This window comes from Python bivittatus, unplaced genomic scaffold, assembly GCF_059951505.1.
Source record: "Python bivittatus isolate LINGU-HERP-01145 unplaced genomic scaffold, Pbiv_v1 ctg000220_np1212, whole genome shotgun sequence".
Taxonomy (NCBI): domain Eukaryota; kingdom Metazoa; phylum Chordata; class Lepidosauria; order Squamata; family Pythonidae; genus Python; species Python bivittatus.
This window is the reverse complement of record NW_028277048.1, coordinates 27,216,670-27,236,067: the sequence shown is the minus strand read 5'-3', so window position 1 is coordinate 27,236,067 and position 19,398 is coordinate 27,216,670.

The following is a 19,398-nucleotide window of genomic DNA, read 5'->3' as shown; positions in this document are numbered from 1 at the left end:
TTAACTATTTGTGGAAAGTGTAGTGTGTGACTGAGTGTGACAATGATCCTGTTGCTGTGTAGATAGGGATGAAGCAATGAGTGTTTCTTCAAAATAGCCGCCTTCTTAAGGAAGGGGTCTATGACTGACAAAACATAGGAAATAATATATTTGTTAGTGCCACAAGACTTTTTATTGTTCTTTGCTACACAAGTCCAATAGGCTATTACTCTGGAAACTATTTCAGATCTGTTGCTCGGGGGATGATGCTCAGCTAGAAGGCATTACCAACAATTGCCCTCTGCATTTCTAAATGAATGAAACTAATTGACTCCATCTGCAAGTATTCAAGGGGATGTAGCAGGATAATCTTCCAAAAGTCTTCCTAAGCGTGTAGCCTTCTGGATTCTCAAAGGTCTCCACTGGATCTCACAGTCAAATTTCAGTGATAGTGAATGCAAACTTCTTCTAGTTCCAAAACTTAATCTTTGGAAGGGGTTGCAGGCTTTCATACCATTTCTTCAACAATCACAAGTAATCAGTTGATTAAATTAATTAGTTGATTAAAGCAAGTCAATGTAATATAAATATAAGGGTGATGATGTACTATGATTAGGGAGATCCGAGTTTAAGCCTGCCTTCAGGCACAGAAGTCCCCTGGGTGACCTTGGGCCAGACACTGCCTCTTGGCCCATCCTGTCCACAGGGTTGTTGAGCAAAATATCACAGGATAGATGCTCTGTATGCTGCCAAGAGCTTTTGGAGGAAAGCTGGGATGTCAATCCAACAAAGAGAAAAGACCAGAGCAATGACAGGTTAAGGAATATCCATCGCTTGACTCTCGCTTTTAAGGAGCTTTTCAGAAAAATAACTAAAGTAGAGAAACAAAATTGAGCCCTAGAGATTCTATATACAAGCAGCTTTTAGAAGTGCAGAAACAATTTTTTACATGTCACCTCAGACAAGTAAAGGTCTTCAGTCATAATGTTGTATACTATTTATCATGCCTTATTTGAATAGACTCTGCTAACAATATCATGAAGAAATCATCACTTCTCTTGGTTTTGGATCCTTTGTCGTAGAGTCATCCTACATGTGACGAGCCTTTCTTGCTGCTGCTGAAGAGTTGCTATGTTATTTCTTCTTTCTGAAAATATGGATATATATTTATTTATCAGAGTTGTCTGGTTCAGGTATTGGGGCAAGTGGGATATTATGTCCCTGGCTTCTCTGATCAGGAGGAAGATCAAGAAGAGAGTCAGACAAAGAGAGTCCCAGCCCTAGCAACAGTGGTAAGGTTGGTGGTATCAGAGCTCACCATTCCTAAACCTGGTCCTTCCAGTTTGAGCTCTGGACCAGAGTTTCCTCTATCCAATCCCCAGACAGATGAAAAGTTGGAAGCAGGAAAATAGAGGAGTATCTGACACACACAGGTCTTCTCAAGAGCAATCTAGTGCTCAAATAGAGGGCAAGCTTCTCATATTTAGGTCCCACCTGAGCACAATCTGATGCTGGAACCTCTGTCTATGGCAGGGTTCCTCAACCTTGGCAACTTTAAGACGGGTGGACTTCAACTCCCAGAATTCCCCAGCCAGCATGCTGGCTGGGGAATTCTGGGAGTTGAAGTCCACCCATCTTAAAGTTGCCAAGGTTGAGGAACCCTGGTCTACGGCCTTCTCTCTGGGTACTTTGCTTTGAACTATATCATATCTAGTAGAGCTGTACACATTCTTCAAAACAGTCACTTTGTATCGATGCTGGGTGGGAAGAGAGAGAGCAAAGTGAAGTGGCCGCCCTTACAGCTGCATGCCGAGACTAGCCAGGAGCAGATTCTAAAGTAGCTGCATGAAGCTGGCAAAATATGTGGTTGTTTCAAATCAGGTGCTTTGCATGCACTTTTGTATCCAAGAGCAACACACCTGATTTGCATAACCCTAGGTAGCCCTCACTGCAAAGCTTTCTGGAAAACCTCAACCTTTCCATAACTCTGGCAATAAGCACACTTTTTTCCCCTGTGAACTTTGCTCCCTTTCAATGCAGCCTACTTTTATAGGTATGCCTTATGCTGGATTTACAGCCTTAAAACTGTTCGTTAATAGACTGCAGCTTGAAGGGGGCCAGGATACAGGCTGATGAAGTGGTAACAGGTGTTGATCAGGTGTGAAATATTTGCCCATCTGCTCCTGTCATCTGCAGATAGTCTGTAAGATTAAAGATTAGAGGATGAGTGAGTTGTTTCTGCTACTATAGGCTCTCTTTGTGGGGAATTTCTCCCTGCTCAGTTTAGGGTGGTGCTTGACTTTGTAAGATTTTAGCATTAATATAAGTCATATTTGTGCTCCAAGTTTTTTGTTCAGTGGTACTTCTGAACCTAGTATTGTTGTCCTTTCCTACAAATACATAGGGAAAACTAGAGTTGAATATTTACTAAATATAGGATGGATTGCAGCCTATGCTGTGACAGAAGCTGGAGCTGAGTTTGAGAGTTTATTCTCCCAGAGAATGTGCCAAGTAGGTTCTCTCTCAGCTCCTACTGAATCTATTTTAGACAAGCCTGCTCCGAGCAGGGGCAGCCTCTTGAGGACAATCTCTTCCTTTCTGGGCCATCCAAGAAGGGAAATCATCTCACCTCTAGCTGTGAACTTTTTTACAGCTTCTACAGGTATAATTAAGAACAGCATATGCAATACTAGTAACTTGAACCAGCGCTTAGCTACTGAACTCAATGGGATAACTTTTCTGAGGTTGTGCAGGGAGATTGGTTTCAATCTAGCAATCCTTCCTCTTTCTTACATCCAAGGGGCTGAGCAAGGTCCTTAAAGAAGCAGTCCCTCCCCAAAGTGAGATAACTCAGTGCTTGCTAAATTGCACCTCCAACAACTTTTTGGCCGCCTGAGTTGCCTTGGGGAGTGATAGCATCTCTGTTTGGCTGCCCCAGGGAGGACAGATTAAGTTATGCCAAAGGTGGGGACTGGCCACCTTTTGGTGGCTCTGGGCTGCACTTCACGTTTGGGGGGAAGATGAGGCCTATGATGGGCAGGGCATTAATGCAAAACAGGAGGTGCTATGTCATGCTGGTGGGTGGAGTCAGGGCCTTTCTTTCTTTCTTTCTTTCTTTCTTTCTTTCTTTCTTTCTTTCTTTCTTTCTTTCTTTCTTTCTTTTGGGAGGAGTTTGAGATGGCTTCTTGGTCTGTTTTAAAAATGGCACTTATGCTTCAAAACATGCTGCCCATTTTTGACCAGTGTAGGAAGAAGGGGTTGTGAGAGGTGCAAAACAGAAGAACCCATCACTCTTGTTAGCTAGGTTTATCATTTCCAAGGTAACAAAATTATTTTGAGGAGATGCAGTTTCCTTATGTTGCCGGAACTGGTGACCTTTCTATGTCTGCGGATGATTTTCATGTGCCAGTGAGGAGCACATGGACCAGAAGAACAGCATTCACCAAGGGCTTTCTCTTATCTTCTGCTGAAGGTTTGATGTGCCTATTTTAAAGCACTTTTTGAAAGAGAAAAGACAGAAAAATTGCATTGCTGAAATCGGTGTGAATCGCGAGTGGCTGCAGAAATAGTCTTGGGGGCTGCACAGGATCAGTGGGAAAGGATTGCCCACGCCCACTATATGTGGAATTCATGCGATTGCAATTCTTATGCAATTCATTTATCATTTCAGAAGGACTTGTTTTGGTCTTGGTGTTTCTTATTAGAGCAGTCTTCCACCCTGTACTAATGACAATGAGAGGAGAGGGAGGGAGCTTGGCTGCATATCGAAATGAAGAGACTATTAACCTTGATGGCAGGGTAACTGCTTCTGAAGGCCATCTGCTGGGAGAATAGTAGGCTTCCTCGTGTGGGTGGTTGGCCACTGTGAGAACAGACTGTTGGACTAAATGGGTGAGGAGCCCAATCCAGCAGGCACTGCTTATGTTAATAAGCAAGAGGTCCTACTTTACCTTCACGAAGGAAGGAATTCTGTCATTCTTGTCTCAGATACCCACCAAGCTAATCTCCCCAAGTAGTGGGGCATCTGAGAGAGCCTTCTGTGATAATTAAAAGCAGATTATATGCAAAGAACTAATATTTCAAATATTGTAGGCTCAAACTGTGTAAGTAAACACTCTCATTCATTTTCCCCCATTCATATCACAGCTAGTGCAAAGTGGGCAGCATTTGTGAGGTGTATGTTGTCTTCTTTTCCTCCCATTTGAAGTTATTTAGACTGATACGCTCTCCTCCCTCCATATGCGTATGCTTTTTTATTCCTTTTTTAAAGTCTCAGTTCATTATTTCTAAATTTCCATCCCAGTGGATTTTTATTTCTGTTATCAAAAGTGTGTCTACAGCATCATAATCTAACATATATATATATATATAGAGAGAGAGAGAGAGAGAGAGAGAGAGAGAGAGAGAGAGAGAGAGGAAAGAAAAACATACTCAAGTTAACCAATGAGAACTAAGTATCCAATTTTTAAATGTTGGATTTTAATGCATGCATAACTATATTTATAAGCCTTTTGTGAGAAAAATAACTTTTAAAGCTCATGTTGTAAATAAATATTAAAACAACAGCACTTTCCCAATCAAGTATAAATTAAGGAAATGGCCATGCGGTTTCAAATGGAAAACCTTGTTAGCTTCATTTACATTCTAAACCAGTGTTTCTCAACCTTGGCAGCTTTAAGATGTATGGACTTCAACTCCCAGAATTCCCCAGCCAGCATTGCTGGCTGGGGAATTCTGGGAATTGAAGTCCATACATCTTAAAGCTGCCAAGGTTGAGAAACACTGTTCTAAACAATGGAATATTCTTTCCTTATTGCAGATCATCCATTTAGGCATCATGGTCTGCCATGCAATCATTCCAGGTATGTTAGTTTCAGGGAGAGGAAGCTGAGCTTTGTGCAATTTTCCAAAGACAACATTATTGATGCACTGTCTAGGTGGCTTTCCCCGAAATATGAAATAAATGGCTTCTCATTTGTATGCACGGTTTCTTTTATTGCAGAAGCAGTCCAGGATCCCATCCAAGTGCCAAAGCACTTCTTTTATAGCTACAGTTCATTTGATTTACAGCTATGTCTGCAAACTGTTGTACTCATTATCATTGTAAGTTGGAGGCACTTACATCCTTTTCACTTTTCATAGCCCTTGTATTATTGCAACTTTAAGAGGCTCTAGTGATGGATCATTGACAACATCAAGCTCAGATTATATCCTTCAGAGAGCACAATCACTCCTCCCGGTGGGGAGGGGGAGATGTCGCAATAATGACATTCTGAGAAGTGATTCCAAGGATTGACTGAATGATGAATACACTGAGGTTTAGCAATATTGATTTTTCTCCAACTAATTGGTCTCCTCTTTGATAAAATACATAAAATCATAACATTTCATTAGTCCCAACTCTGTGGAGGATGGATGAAGAGCAATTGTTGCATTCCTGGCTGCACAGATGTGTAACTCAGTTGTGAGAAAACATCTGTATTCACTAGGGAAATTACTTTTTTAATTAGAAGATATGTGCAGCTTTGATTGGCTGACAGGGTCAAGCCTGTGAGAAGTAATAAATCCTGGCCTGAGCTGATTTCAGCAATAAAAAATGAGACTAGGTAGAGTGTATTAGTGGCACCATGTCAATTTTTCTATTAATTAGTATGCCATCATGCCTTGCATGCATGCATCAAACACCAAGTCACTTCAATATATAATTTAACCTGGATGTGAGTTAAATATAAAGCTACCCTGCTTAAAAATGAAGCTATAATTATATTTAAATTTCCACTTCTGGAAAGCTTTTCCTGTCTTTTAATACAGTGGTACCTCGGGATACGAACTTAATCCATTCTGTGACTCTGGGCGTATCCCGAGTTGGTCGTAACCCGAAGCAAATTTTCCCATAGGGTTCAATGTAAATCCGGTTAATTCGTTCCGCCCTCCGAATTTGGTCGCAACCCGAGGCAAATTTCCCCGTAAGGTTCAACGTAAATATGGTTAATCCGTTCCGCCCTCCGCCCGAATTCGGTCGCAACCCGAGGCAATTTCCCCATAAGGTTCAATATAAAGTACAATCCGTTCTGAAACATATGCATTTTATTTTTACACCACAAAAACATGAAAAACAGTGCAACTGGCACAGCATGAAGAGGGAGAATGGGGTGGGGAGGCAGTTACTGGTTGGAGGGAGAGTCCCCTTCAGGGGTTTCCTCTCTTCTTTGCCTCTTAGCTGCAGGCTCAGTTCTGGGGAAAAACCTGTCTAAAGTCTGTTTTTTTTCCTGCGCTGCATAACCCTCTGGAAATGAGAGAACACGTTATCGTTCATAAGATTCAGCACTCTGCTTGTCACAGTTCTGTTGGGGTGGTGCTTCTCAATGAAATCCTGGCACTCATTCCATTTCTCCATGATGGACTTTATCACATCACAGCTCACCTCCTCCCCCTCCTCCTCTTCCTCAGTGGAATGCTCCTCGCCCAGCGCCTTCTGTTGCTCACTCTGGAGCTCAGCAAGTTCTTCTGTGGTCAGCTCCTCCTTATGGTCCTCAACAAGCTCCTCTAGGTCTGCATCATCCACAACCAGACCCATGCTCTTGCCCATGGACACAATCTCCTCCACTACCTCTGCATCAGACCCTTCACACTCATGTCCAGTGACACATTCTGGCCACAGTTTCCTCCAGGCTGAGTTTAAGGTCCGGCAGGTGACATCTTCCCAGGCTTTGTCAATGAGGCTGATGCAGTGGAGGACACTGAAATGTTTTTTCCAAAACTCTTTGAGAGTCAAGGATGTTTCTTCAGTGACATTGAAACACCTGGTGAAGGGCGCCTTTGTGTACAACTTCTTGAAGTTGCAGATCACTTGCTGGTCCATGGGCTGCAGAAGAGGTGTCGTGTTGGGGGGGAGGAACCTGACCTTTATGAAGTCGTACTTGGCGTCCATGTCATCCACCAAGGCTGGAGGGTGTGCCGGGGCATTGTCCATCAGGAGAAGGCACCTTTCAGGCAGCTGGTTCTCAGACAGGTATTTTTTAACGCTGGGTGTGAACACCTCGTGCAGCCATTCCATGAACAACTGCCTTGTGACCCACGCTCTCGCATTGGCCTTCCACATGACAGGCAGTCTGGCCTTGTTCACATTGTGCTCCCTGAATGCACGAGGGGTCTGGGAATGGTACACGAGTAGCGGCTTAATCTTCAGGTCGCCGCTTGCATTCGCACACAGCAAAAGGGTCAATCTGTCCTTCATGGGCTTGTGTCCTGGCAGTGCCTTTTCCTCCTGTGTGATGTAGGTTCTCTTTGGCATCTTCTTCCAGAAGAGCCCTGTCTTGTCGCAGTTGAACACTTGCTCAGCGACGTACCCTTCCGCCTTCATGAAGTCCTCAAATTCTTTCTTGTAGGCTTCTGCAGCTGCCTTGTCAGAACTGGAAGCCTCACCATGTCTTGCCACACTGTGGATGCCACTTCTCTTTCGGAATTTCTCAAACCAGCCTCTGCTGGCTTTAAATTCCTCACTTGCTGCGCTGGTAGAGGGGTTTGTCTGCAGCAAATCACTGTGCAGCTTCCTGGCTTTCTCGCAGATCATAGCCTCACTCACGCTATCACCTGCCAGCTTTTTCTCATTCAGCCACACCAACAAGAGCTTTTCCACCTCTTCCACCATTGGTGTCCTCTGCCTCGTTAAGATCGACACTCCTTTTGCCACATCAGCTCCTCTGATGGCATCTTTATTCTTGAGAATAGTCGAGATGGTCGACTTTGCCATCTTGTACTCCGAGGCCAGATCAGTCACACGAATGCCACGATTGTGCTTTTCTATAATTTCCTTCTTCAGCTCGATCATCACTTTTCTCTTCAGAGCCTTACTCCCACCAAGCCTGCTCTGCATTTTCTTTGGAGCCATGTTAACACGCACACCAAAAACCTTCGCAAAACACGCCACAAGCCTCACCGAACATCTCCTTGCTATCGCGACCTCGCCCACAGGAAGTCGCAACCGCGTGGCAGCAGGGAAAATGGCCGCGGATCCGGTTCGTAAGTCGAGGTGAGTTCGTATCCCGAGGTACCACTGTAGCTGGGATGCCCCCCCTCCCCCAAATATCACAGGTGGAAATTTATGCAAATGTAATGTAATCCTAGCCAGTTACTATCATCATTGGCCAAATGCATCAGAGAGTGGAAATGCTGTGATATGTAAAATCTACCTTTCTGCAGTTTTCTTCTTCTGTGTCCTCAGATATCCACTGAGTGTCTAAGACAGGTATTTCTTTACTTTTTAAATATGTTTTTATTCTTTCTCAGATCCTTCAAGGCAGTATACAATTAAAGCAATTAAATGACAGTTCAAAATCATCATCATCATCGTCATCATCATCATCATCATCATCTACTTCCCAAGGAGCATAGATGGGTGTGGGATGTTAGAAATACACCAGACAGTTGAAGAAGAAAAAAAAGGCATTGAAAGAATATCTCAAGGACAGTAAAGAAGACGCATTGAAGCTAGTACACCATAAACTGGATACCAAAGAAACCAAATTGGCCTATAAGAAAGATGAAGAAAAGAGACATGGCAAGGCAAAGTATTACATGGCCAGTACACAGAAAAACTAGTAGGCAAAGCAGATAACAAGAAGACCTGGCAATGGCTAAGAGCAGGAAAGTTGAAGAGAGGCAGAGAGGCTAATTCTGGCTGCACAAGACCAAGCCTTAAGAACAAATGCATACAAAGAATTGAGAAGACAGCAAGAGACAGCAAATGCCCCTCTGCAAAGAAGCTGAAAAACAGTGGACCGCCTAGTTAGCTGCTGCAAGAAGATCACACAGACTGATTACAAACAACAGCATGGCAAAGTAGCAACAATGGTGCACAGGAATATCTGCAAGAAATACCATTTGTCTGTAAGCAAGAACTGGTGGGGCCGCAAAACAGACAAAGTAATGGAAAATGAAGAAGCTAAAGTGCTCTGGGACTTTAGAATTCAAACAGACAAGCACCTGCCACACAACACCCCAGACTTAACAATTGTTGATAAGAAAGACAAAAAAGTCTGGATAGTGGACATTGCAATACAGTGGAACCTCGGTTTACGAACTTAATTCGTTCCGTGACTCTGGTCGCGACCCAAATCGGTCGCGACCCGAAGCAAATTTCCCCATAAGGTTCAATGTAATTACCGTTAATCCGTTCTGGCGTGGAGGACAGGGAGGCGGTTATTGCTTGGAGGGAGAGTCCCCCTCCCTACAACCACATGTCAGGGGCGGAAAATGGCCACGGACCACGTGTCGGGCGGAAAATGGCCACGGACCACGTGTCAGGGGCGGAAAAATGGCCGCAGACCACATGTCAGGGGTGGAAAAATGGCCACAGACCGTGTCACAGGAGGGAAAATGGCCGCGTATCCTGTTCGTACCCCGAGGCGGAGTTTGCAAACCGAAGCAAAATTTTGCGGCCGGAGCTGGTCGTAACCTGAAAAGTTCGTTAACAGAAGCGTTTGTAACCCGAGGTTCCATTGTACCTGGAGACAGCAGAAGAGGAGGGAAAAAACTGGAGAAAATCACAAAATACAAAGACCTGCAAATAGAAGTAGAATGACTATGGCAAAAGAAAGCAAAGATAGTACCAATAGTAATAGGTGCCTTTGGTGCAACCCCAAAGCATCTGGAGCACCACTTGAACACCATCGGCATTGACAAAATCACCACCAGTCAATTGCAAAAGGCAACTTTACTTGGAACAGCTTAAATCCTGCGACAATACCTTTAACAACATCAAACAACAACATTTGCCTATTCCAGGTCCTTGGGAAGGACTTGATAGGTGGATAAAAATGTCAAATCCAGTCTAAACATCTGGCTGACTGTGCGACCAACCATAATAATAATGAAAAGCAACCAATTTTAATGTAAGTTGCAGTAACCCAGCAACTTACCACAAAAGAAAAATCAAGTAAAACAAAAATCAACAAACAGCCAGATAAACTACATTTGAGAGGACAATTTATGTTTCACCAGCTGGTACCTTAAAGACAGTCATGATGGTGCAGTATAATCATGTCTAAGGCATGGTACAAGATGCTTAGGGCAGGAGTTTCATAATTTGGATGTCATCTTTGAAAAGACCCCCCTATTTTTATGTAATGGTTAGAAGTTGAGAGCAAGCAGGAAAAGGTCTCTGAAGAGAATCTTAGCTGGCAAATAGGTTCATGTGCGAAAGAAACCATGTATGCACCTTGGTATGTTTTGATGACAGTGTAAATGTTTTTTAATAAAATAGAACAATCTTCTCTAATAAGCAAAATGGATTCTGTCTTATTCACTATGCATGAATATTACATACATAAAGTACATTATTGATTTTTACATGTTTCTCCTACTTGTTAGCATATTTTTCCCATCATGAAGTCTAGTTTCCTCTGTACATTTATGGGTTTCTCAGGCATTGACCAACAGATACCATTTTGTCTTCTTATAAGGCCACTAGCAACTACCCTATGTGATCGTATAACGCTGCTTTCAGAAGACCTCCTGGGAAATTTGGTTCAGCAGTATCCCTAAGTGGGAAAGGGAAAGCTCTAAAATTTAGATTCTTCCACTCCATCTTCACTAAGGAGAGCTCACCTGATTAGATTCAGCAAAGAAAGGAAGCAACCACTTTGATGTCTGTAACTCTGAGATTCTTCCTGTACTTAGAAACTCTTATAACCCTTCCATTTACTACAGGCTCTAGATTTCCAGAACACAGCTATCATATCAAAGAAGCTTGGTGGAAAATAGCTTTTCTTTATAAAGAAAATAAGCACTGATAAGACAATATAGAATTATATAGCTTTATTTACACTGTGGACCTTTGCATGTCTCTCTTAACTTTGAAGAACTCTTTCCTCTAGTGAGTTTAAATTTTTTATCTTTTTAAAAAAATCCATATCCCAGATTTCAAGGATAATTAGAATCTTTAAGAGTTTTCAAAATGACATTCAAATGCATATTTATCATACCAAGTTAATTAGTGTTCTACTAAGGACAAAATAATTAAACTAATCATGTTTAATGAAATTTCAGGGATAGCTGATGTTGCCAGGAATCAAAGACAAGTTAGTCGAACTGCTTTGCTATTAGCTGGACTTTTACTAATTACATTTTCTTTGGATTTATGGTAAAACTTTGTTTCACCACAGAAGCGGACATACCGGCACTTGAAAATGGATATACCTGTAGTTCATGACATAGCTGTTTCATTCATCCAGGTCTCCTTTGGGTAGTAAATGCTTACATCCAGAACAGGAAAAGGTATAAATCACTTTTGTGAGATGGGTGACCACATAAAACATACAAAATGAATGGATGAATAAATAAATATATTACCCAAGCATTCATTTTTATAATACATTAGTATTCTTTTTGCTCCTTAGCTATTGAGCAATAGAATGTGGGTTTTGGGAGTGAAGACAATGTCTTTAATAATATATCTTGGAACGAAACAGAATAGTTTCAAATACAGACTTTCAACTATTCATCAGTGCCTCAGATTGAAAGCTGTCCCCTCTCCCCTATATTCATCTACATTCACCCTATTTGGTGCGGCAATAGGCTGAATTTAAAATAACCATCATGATTGGATTTGTTACATTAAAAAAATCCAGTGTGCCATATAAAATGAGAATCCATGTCTTGTCTAAACTCTTGCTGACCTAAAGGTACAGTAGGATGGAAAACGCCAAAGATAGGAGAGCACCTGGCTGGCTTGTGGGAAGTAACAGGAAACCAAAGCATGGAAACAAAATGGATGAAATGTCATGACAGAATCAGAAATTCAGTGAATGCGTTTGAGAATGAATGGAATTGTCAGTAACAATTAGCAATGCAAAATGACAACATTTTTTGTTGTTTCTTGCCTTCTCACTGCCATGTCATCTATTAGGTGCAGTCAGACATGGCCAACGTGGCCATTGACTCTACTTTTCCCTTCTTCATTTCTTCCACTGCCCCGATCAGTCTGCTATTAGAATGACATTGTCTCAGTAGATGAATGGCAGAGCTAGTCAACTATGCCTATCAGTTTTTGCACTCAGCCAGGGCTCTTGATTTCATAAATAAAATAAGTCTACCAATTCTAGTCTGCAAAAATATCGATGACCATGAGATGGCTGCAGTATGCTAGAGTTTTCTATATGTCTTTACTGTCATCTGGTGGTTGTCTGGATTTTTACAGCCTAGATCTGGTAGCCCTAACATAAAAGAGCACAAATGCATTCGTATCTTCTAAAAGCTCATTATTCAAGGCACAGGCATGCTCAACATATATGCATAAAACATGTTTTTAATAACTGACTGAACAGCTTGGTAAAGGTGTAATGGGAAAAAAGCTTTCTCTTTTTAATGAATGTTGCTGAACAAGATCACCCCAAAGCGATCAACCAGTTTACAGCAATGAACAAAATCCATTGTCTGGTTGGCAGACTAAACTCACATTGATGCAACCAGCAAACATGTTGCATGCTATTCTCCCCCCCCCCCAAATCCTAAACATATCAAACATTTTCCCAAGAGATTTTCCCTTATTTACTTATTAGTTTTAGTCAGAAATTCAGTGGCAAGGCTAGATCCAGCAAGCCCAATCAGTAAGGCTGTGCGGGTATTGTAAACGATTTGGAAAAAGTGCTCCAGACCTTATGAGCACAGCACCCCTCCACTCTTCAATCAAACACCTCCTTTTTATTTCCCCAGGATTGCAAGCTGAAGAAGCTGCTTTAATGAAGAGCGAAGCAGTGCCTTGCTTCTGTGAGGTCTGAAGCACTTCTGAATCATTTTTGGAACAAGTGTGTAGAGCCCTCCTAATCAGGTAAATTCAACAAAGCTCTTCAGAATTTGTGAGAATCTCCTATGAAACTAAGAATACAGCCTGATCTCTGCATTATCAAAGAAGCCTAGGGGCTAACCTTTAATACCTTGCAGCCATTTTGCTTTTATGTGATAATGAGCTTTATAGCAGCTGAAGCCTGTCCCCCAAATCCATCATCTATTACACTGTACTACTGCAAAATAAGATTTTGTATGGATTTATTGATCAGTTGGTAATTATTTGTATGTCCTTTTTTTCACGGAGCTCTTTTTCCTTCTATCTCCAAAGAACAAATTTCGCAGTGAAAGAGAGTGGCATCAGAATTAAATTTCAAGATTGCTTTGGTACTTCAACTTATACTACCATATTTCAAACAACTATATCATTTGTTTTTACTCTCTTGCTAGTAAGGAGTGGAAACTGAGTAACAATCATGATTGTACCACTATGCACAAGCAATTTCAGAAAAGAAGGAGTGAGACACAGCATTATGTTTCAAAGCACTAAAAAAAAATCACTTCTAATGCTGCAGTGCTATGACATTTAATTCAGCAGAGCTAAAATCAATGGAAATAAATTCAGAACTAGATTGAGCTGCATGAAAAGCACAGATCGTAAGCTCTTCTAATGTATGTATACTAACAAATTGCCTTAATATTTATTGACTTGGAACTAAACTGAGTTGGTTGAATTTAAGTCCTATTAAAATCAGTTAGACAGGTTATTCACAGTCTGTCAAATTAGTTTCAGTACACAGTAAGTTCCACTTACATAGTTTGGGTCAACCTAATACCAAGAATTATTTATCTATTTATAGCCATTACAATAATGTATCATAGTGGAATTAATGTATTATACAGAGTAAATGATGATGTCATCTGGAACAACCAATGCAAATGACCCAAACAAGTCAAGATTTAAAAAAAAAAGTCTCAACTCAGAAATGGGTGAGTCTTATAGTACAATCAGTAAGGAAAAAAAACACGTTGTTTACAAATATATACTGTAAATGACCTACAAAACAATAGAAGGATGAATGGTAGTGCAATCTGAACAAGCAAATGAATTTATTTATTTATTAGTAATAAAAGAATACTGTGGAATGGCTATAGTAGCCAATGTGGCTACAAAACAGTCAAGAAAAAGTAGCATATCAAGCCTGCCAAAGATAATTCTAGGAGAGATGCTTAAAATCTTTCTTTTCAGATTAGATATTATCCCTTGATTACAAAACATTCTTTAAAGTTCTAACATCAGTTCTGCTTCTGAGACCATTTTCAAGAATGGGAGAAAGTGCAAAAGTCATTGTATCTATCAGAATTCACCCCCCCAAAAAAATTTTTGCAGTGCAATGTGTCCCTTACTTGAAACCTCAGCCATGTTCCTCCATTACCCTTTCTTAAGTTTTCCAGTCTTTCCCCAACTTTCTAGGGCTACTGCTAGAAGTGTCAGTTCCAGCCATGCTCTTTAGGGGGAAAGACCTTCCTGTATTTTTATGAATCTTGGCCTTCCTACAAGCCTGTTGACTCCTTCTTTTTTATATATATATATTTTATTAAGAATTTTAATTCCAGTAGTAAAAACTAATACAAACTAAACTTAGAAAAAGAAAAGGGGATGGAAAGAAAGAATGAAACATGCAGGAAAAAAGAAAAAGAAAGAAGAAAAAGAAAAGAAAGAATATAATAAAGAAAAAGCAAAGAAAAATATGAAGAAGTGACTTCCAACCTTCATCACAACGTATAAACAAATTTAATAACTCTTTACCCCCTATAAGATTAAACAGATATCTCTTCATCCCTCATCCTATCCCTTATCTATAAGCAAATCCATAAAACAACTTTTCAATCCTGGTGTCAGCAAAAAGTCCATAAAGGGTTGCAAGAACATTGCAAAAATATCTTATTTTAATCTTGATCAAATAACCCCACTTTACGTTCCTTCCTTTTACTTCCAATAGTCTTAATCTTTAATTCAATCAAATATTGTTGTTGGATTTGATTTCTCTTTGATTTTTCTTTATCCCATTGCAGAGATTTCTTCAAGGCTCTAACAAGCCTCTTTTGTAGATCCAATAAGAAAACATTTTCCAGGCCATTCTCTTAGTTTATCATTTGTATTTCCCTTTTAATGTTTAAAACTTCAGCCAGTTTCTTTGTATATCCAGTAAAGTGTCCTTTTCCAAATCATTCTCTTGGCCTGTCATCTGTAGTTCCACTTTTACTTTCTTTGTCTTATCAGATAAAATTTGTTCCATATCTGTCATTCCTCCATTAACAACTTTTGGACATAGTCTATCCATAGAACAGACATTACTGACAGTGTTGATATTGTACTTATTAATTTCTGGCTCCATTCTTCAAAGATCTCCTTTACTACTTCTGATGTTATAATGTTTTGTATTATTTTGTAAGTCTAAGTATTAACTGACATCAAGAACAGCTTGTATTTTTCTTCCTTCTGTTTAGAATCTTTAGTCTCCTCGAAATCATCACTTACCTTTGTTATGACTTGCAATAACCAGGATAGCCCAAATAAGTCTATTTCCCATGAGAAGCTTTATAGTACATTCCAAAATCTTATGGTAAAAGTCAATATTCCAAATTTATGGAATATTTTGGAAATGGACCTTTAATCCATTTATAGCTTTCTTAGATCAAATCTTATTTAGCTCTTTGCTGTTTATTTCAAATTCTTTAAGTTCTTAAGCTTATAATTAATTTTTCTTTTGTTTAGAGTTGAAGATAAACTCACCCAATGAAGACTTTTCAAATTTGTTGTTCCAAAAGTCTCCAATAGCTTTAAGATGGTTAATGGGTAATTTTCAAAAGTGATTAGAAAGTGAGGTTTGTTAACTTAGTGTCCTATAAAAGGCTCTGCTGCAGTTGCGAGCAAGATGGCTGATCCCATCATCTCCCAGCACTCAAACTCACAGAAAACCACTGTCCTGCAGTCTCCTTGCAAGGAGCAGCTGTCCAGATGACATGTGGACAATCTCCCATCCTCTCCTTATCTGGAGAGGTTCCAAGGAACCGGTCTACTCACTGGTTCCTTGGTCTTTGCCATAGTTGTTGACTTCACTTTGATAGAGCTGTCTTCAGTTCGCCATACCGCTCTTGGAAGTCCCTATTGAGTCCTTCTTATATAGTACATGACTATTGCTGTTTTCTCTAGGACTGTGCAAAACATTTCATACTTGAGCCATTTCAATCTGAAAATAGCCCATTTCAAGCTTGAAATAATTGCTTCAAGTTTAAGACAGAGCTGATCTGATCCTTCTGGAAGTATACTGAAGTATACTGAAGTCAGAATAACTCTGCTTTGAGCTTAGAATGCTTCCAAACAGATCTTTCCTTTCCTTTCCTTTCCTTTCCTTTCCTTTCCTTTCCTTTCCTTTCCTTTCCTTTCCTTTCCTTTCCTTTCCTTTCCTTTCCTTTCCTTTCCTTTCCTTTCCTTTCCTTCCCTCCGCCCCTTTTTGTGTCTTTGAGTCAGTTTTGACTCCTGGCGACTGCCTGGACAAATCCTTGCAATTTTCTTGAGAAGGTTTTTCAGAAGTGATTTGCCCTTGCTTTCTTCCTAGGCTGAGAGACAGTGAGTGGCCCAAGGTCACTCAGTTGATTTTGTGTCCAAGGTGAGACTAGAACTCAGGGGTCACCCAATTTCTAGCCTGGTGCTCTAACCACACCACCTCTCTGTCTCAAGCTTGAAATAATAAAACATTATTTCATGTTTGAGACAGAGCATTATGATCTTGAAATGTTTTAAATTTGAAATATTTTCCAATCTCTAATTTTGGCTGTATTAGTAATAGTGCTCCCTAAACATCATAAATAGAAGGGATGATGTGATACATGAAACAAAGCCATTCAAACTCTGATGATAGGGTATCTTCAAGAATCTATAGTAGTACTTTTGTCCTGGAATATCTGATATTCTTGCAGGAAAACTAGACACTCCCTGGTTTTTCTCCTAAAATCCTTGCCACCTAATTATGATTCTCAAGATGAATGTTTTCTAAAATTCAAAGGGATTGGAAGAGGTAAAAGGTTCTTGAGGAATGTATTGGTAGGAAGAAATTGAATATAACACAGATATTATCCTAAGCACAGATATCCTAGGCACTAGAACAAACATATAGAGTTCCATTCAAATGAGGTTAAATACCAGCCATTTGCTATATAAATAATCTGTGTGGTTTGAAAAACCTCAGCAGGCTGGTAGATTTGACCTTTGTAAGTAATTCATGTTATCATTTCCACTTGTCTATCAATCATTCCAGTCCCTTGTTACACCAATCTTCAGTGATTCTTTCAACATAAAGCCTTTTGCATTAAGAACAATTTAAGAAGAATGTGAACCCATTTATTATCATATTGCAGCTTTCTCCCAGGGATGCATTCCAAGTACGTCGGACTACCAATTCCAGAATTTCCAGCCTGCATAATGACTCAAATTTCTAGGAGTTACAATTCAACACATCTGGAGAGCCCCAATATTGGAAAAAGTGGATGTATTCCTTCTATTTTTCTCTTTATCAATACAATTGCAGCATTCAGAAATTTCCTTCCCAGGACTTCCTATCGGTAACTTTTGTTTTAAGGACTTAGCTTACATCATATGAGTTTCATTGCACACAGCTGATGAAACACTGGTCCAAGATCAAACTGATTTATGTTACTCTAAACATATTTCTTTAAAAAAAAGGTTTCCAGAAAGATGTGTGTGTCGGTACCCTGCATGTACCTCAGTGTTGATAGGATGCTGGTTTGTGCCATACTAGTCAAAATGTACCCAATGTAACCAGTATTGTCTTTACTGTTGATCAGGAATGCTGCATGTAACATAGGTGTGACTAAGGCTGGTAACTTTACCTTAAGAAGTCTATACCTTCTTACCTTACTAAAAAACATTTTGTAAAAGCATTGGTTGAGCAAAGCCATGATGGGCTGTGAAGGTCAACATCTATGGGCTTATCTGGTGGTAATGATAGTAGATGAAATATTGTGATTTAGAAAGTAAGAGGAATACAGTAAGGAGCTTGAATTAATGAATGAAATGAGAAAAATAGTTCTACATTTGTGAAACTAAGGGGAAAGATACAATGGATCTAAATGCAGGGGAATAGAGATATCAATTTAGTTATGAATGGAACAACAAAAATATATGTTAAAAAGTATGAATGGGAGTCATTTAGGTTGCAGGTCCATATGAAAGTGCTCACAGCAAAGGAGGAGGAGATGCTGGCAGATGGGACACAGATGACACTGGAGTGCCCTGTGCCTTTCTGGATTTAGGGCTGGTATTATCAGAACCATCCCCTGTCAGTTCAGATGCACAGATGCACCCCCTGCCCAGCAAATACAAATGTCAGGCTGCATAATTGACCGCCCCAGTCTTGGTGGAAAGACACCATGTCATGCAAAAGTGGATGACTTGTGAGGAAGCTATAAGTATTTCCAGGACATGCACAGTTAACCACCTTGTTACCAACAACAACTGGGATGTTGGCTTTATAGGTTTGTAAGCCTAGCTGGGAGAGTATTTAAACCAATCTACTCCCCTAGTTGTTGGAAGCAACTGTGGCATCCATGTTTGTTGATCCATCTTCTTCTTGCATCTCAACTTCATGGTCTCCTGCATGCCTGAGGCTCACAACAAATGGATGGACTTGTCCAGATTTCCAAACTATGAGGCAGATGCCACAGATCTACCTATGACCACCATCTTGTTGGCAGAAAACTTTGCAGCCACCTTGGGGCCAACATCCCTGAAAATGCATATTTACAACCTACAAGGAAGGGGTTAGTTCACCAGGCCCAGCCTTGGCAATCCAGACCAATCCAAAACATCTCTATTTGAGGCTGAGGATGGCTTTTTTATCGTTGCAGCTGCCTTTATGTGACCTGGGGAATTGCGAAGGAGTGCTGAGACTGGTACACAAAATGCTTGGGGTAGGATATTTCAACCTGCGTAAGACCCTAGATCTGATTATCTAGGACTTCTGGTGGTCCTGTATCAAGGCTGAGATACACTGATATGTTATCCTGTCTACACCAGACCTCCACCTGCTAGACAGAGCAGACCAAAGTGATACTTGAACAGTATCTCCACTGCTACATAGGTACCAGCAAGACAACTGGGCCCAACTATTGCCCCTCATAATCACAATGCTTTACAGACGCAACAGCCATCATTTTACAATAACTCTGGGGCCTATCCTTAGTTCTTCCCTGGCCGCCTAGGCCACTGCTGAATTCAGCAGTTCCCAAGAAGAAAGAAACAACAATAGCAACACCTGGAGGGAGTCTGCTCCTGCAGCTTCCTTAAAGTAGCTCCTCTAAATACAACCCTACCACAGAGACAGTCAATGGTTGGATGACAATGAACATTCTCCAAGCAGAACCTCAGCGGAATTCAGAGAGTTAGCAACAAGAGTTGAAACTTCTTTTGCTCCTTCCTCAAGTCAGCTTAAGTTGATGTGCAGGGAAAAGCAGGGCATGACTGATAGCTGGTAGGATAGCTTTCATTAGTTTGTTAAGTTTTTGTTCTGTCCTACAGCTGTCTAGTCTTGGAGTTCCTCAGCCATCCAC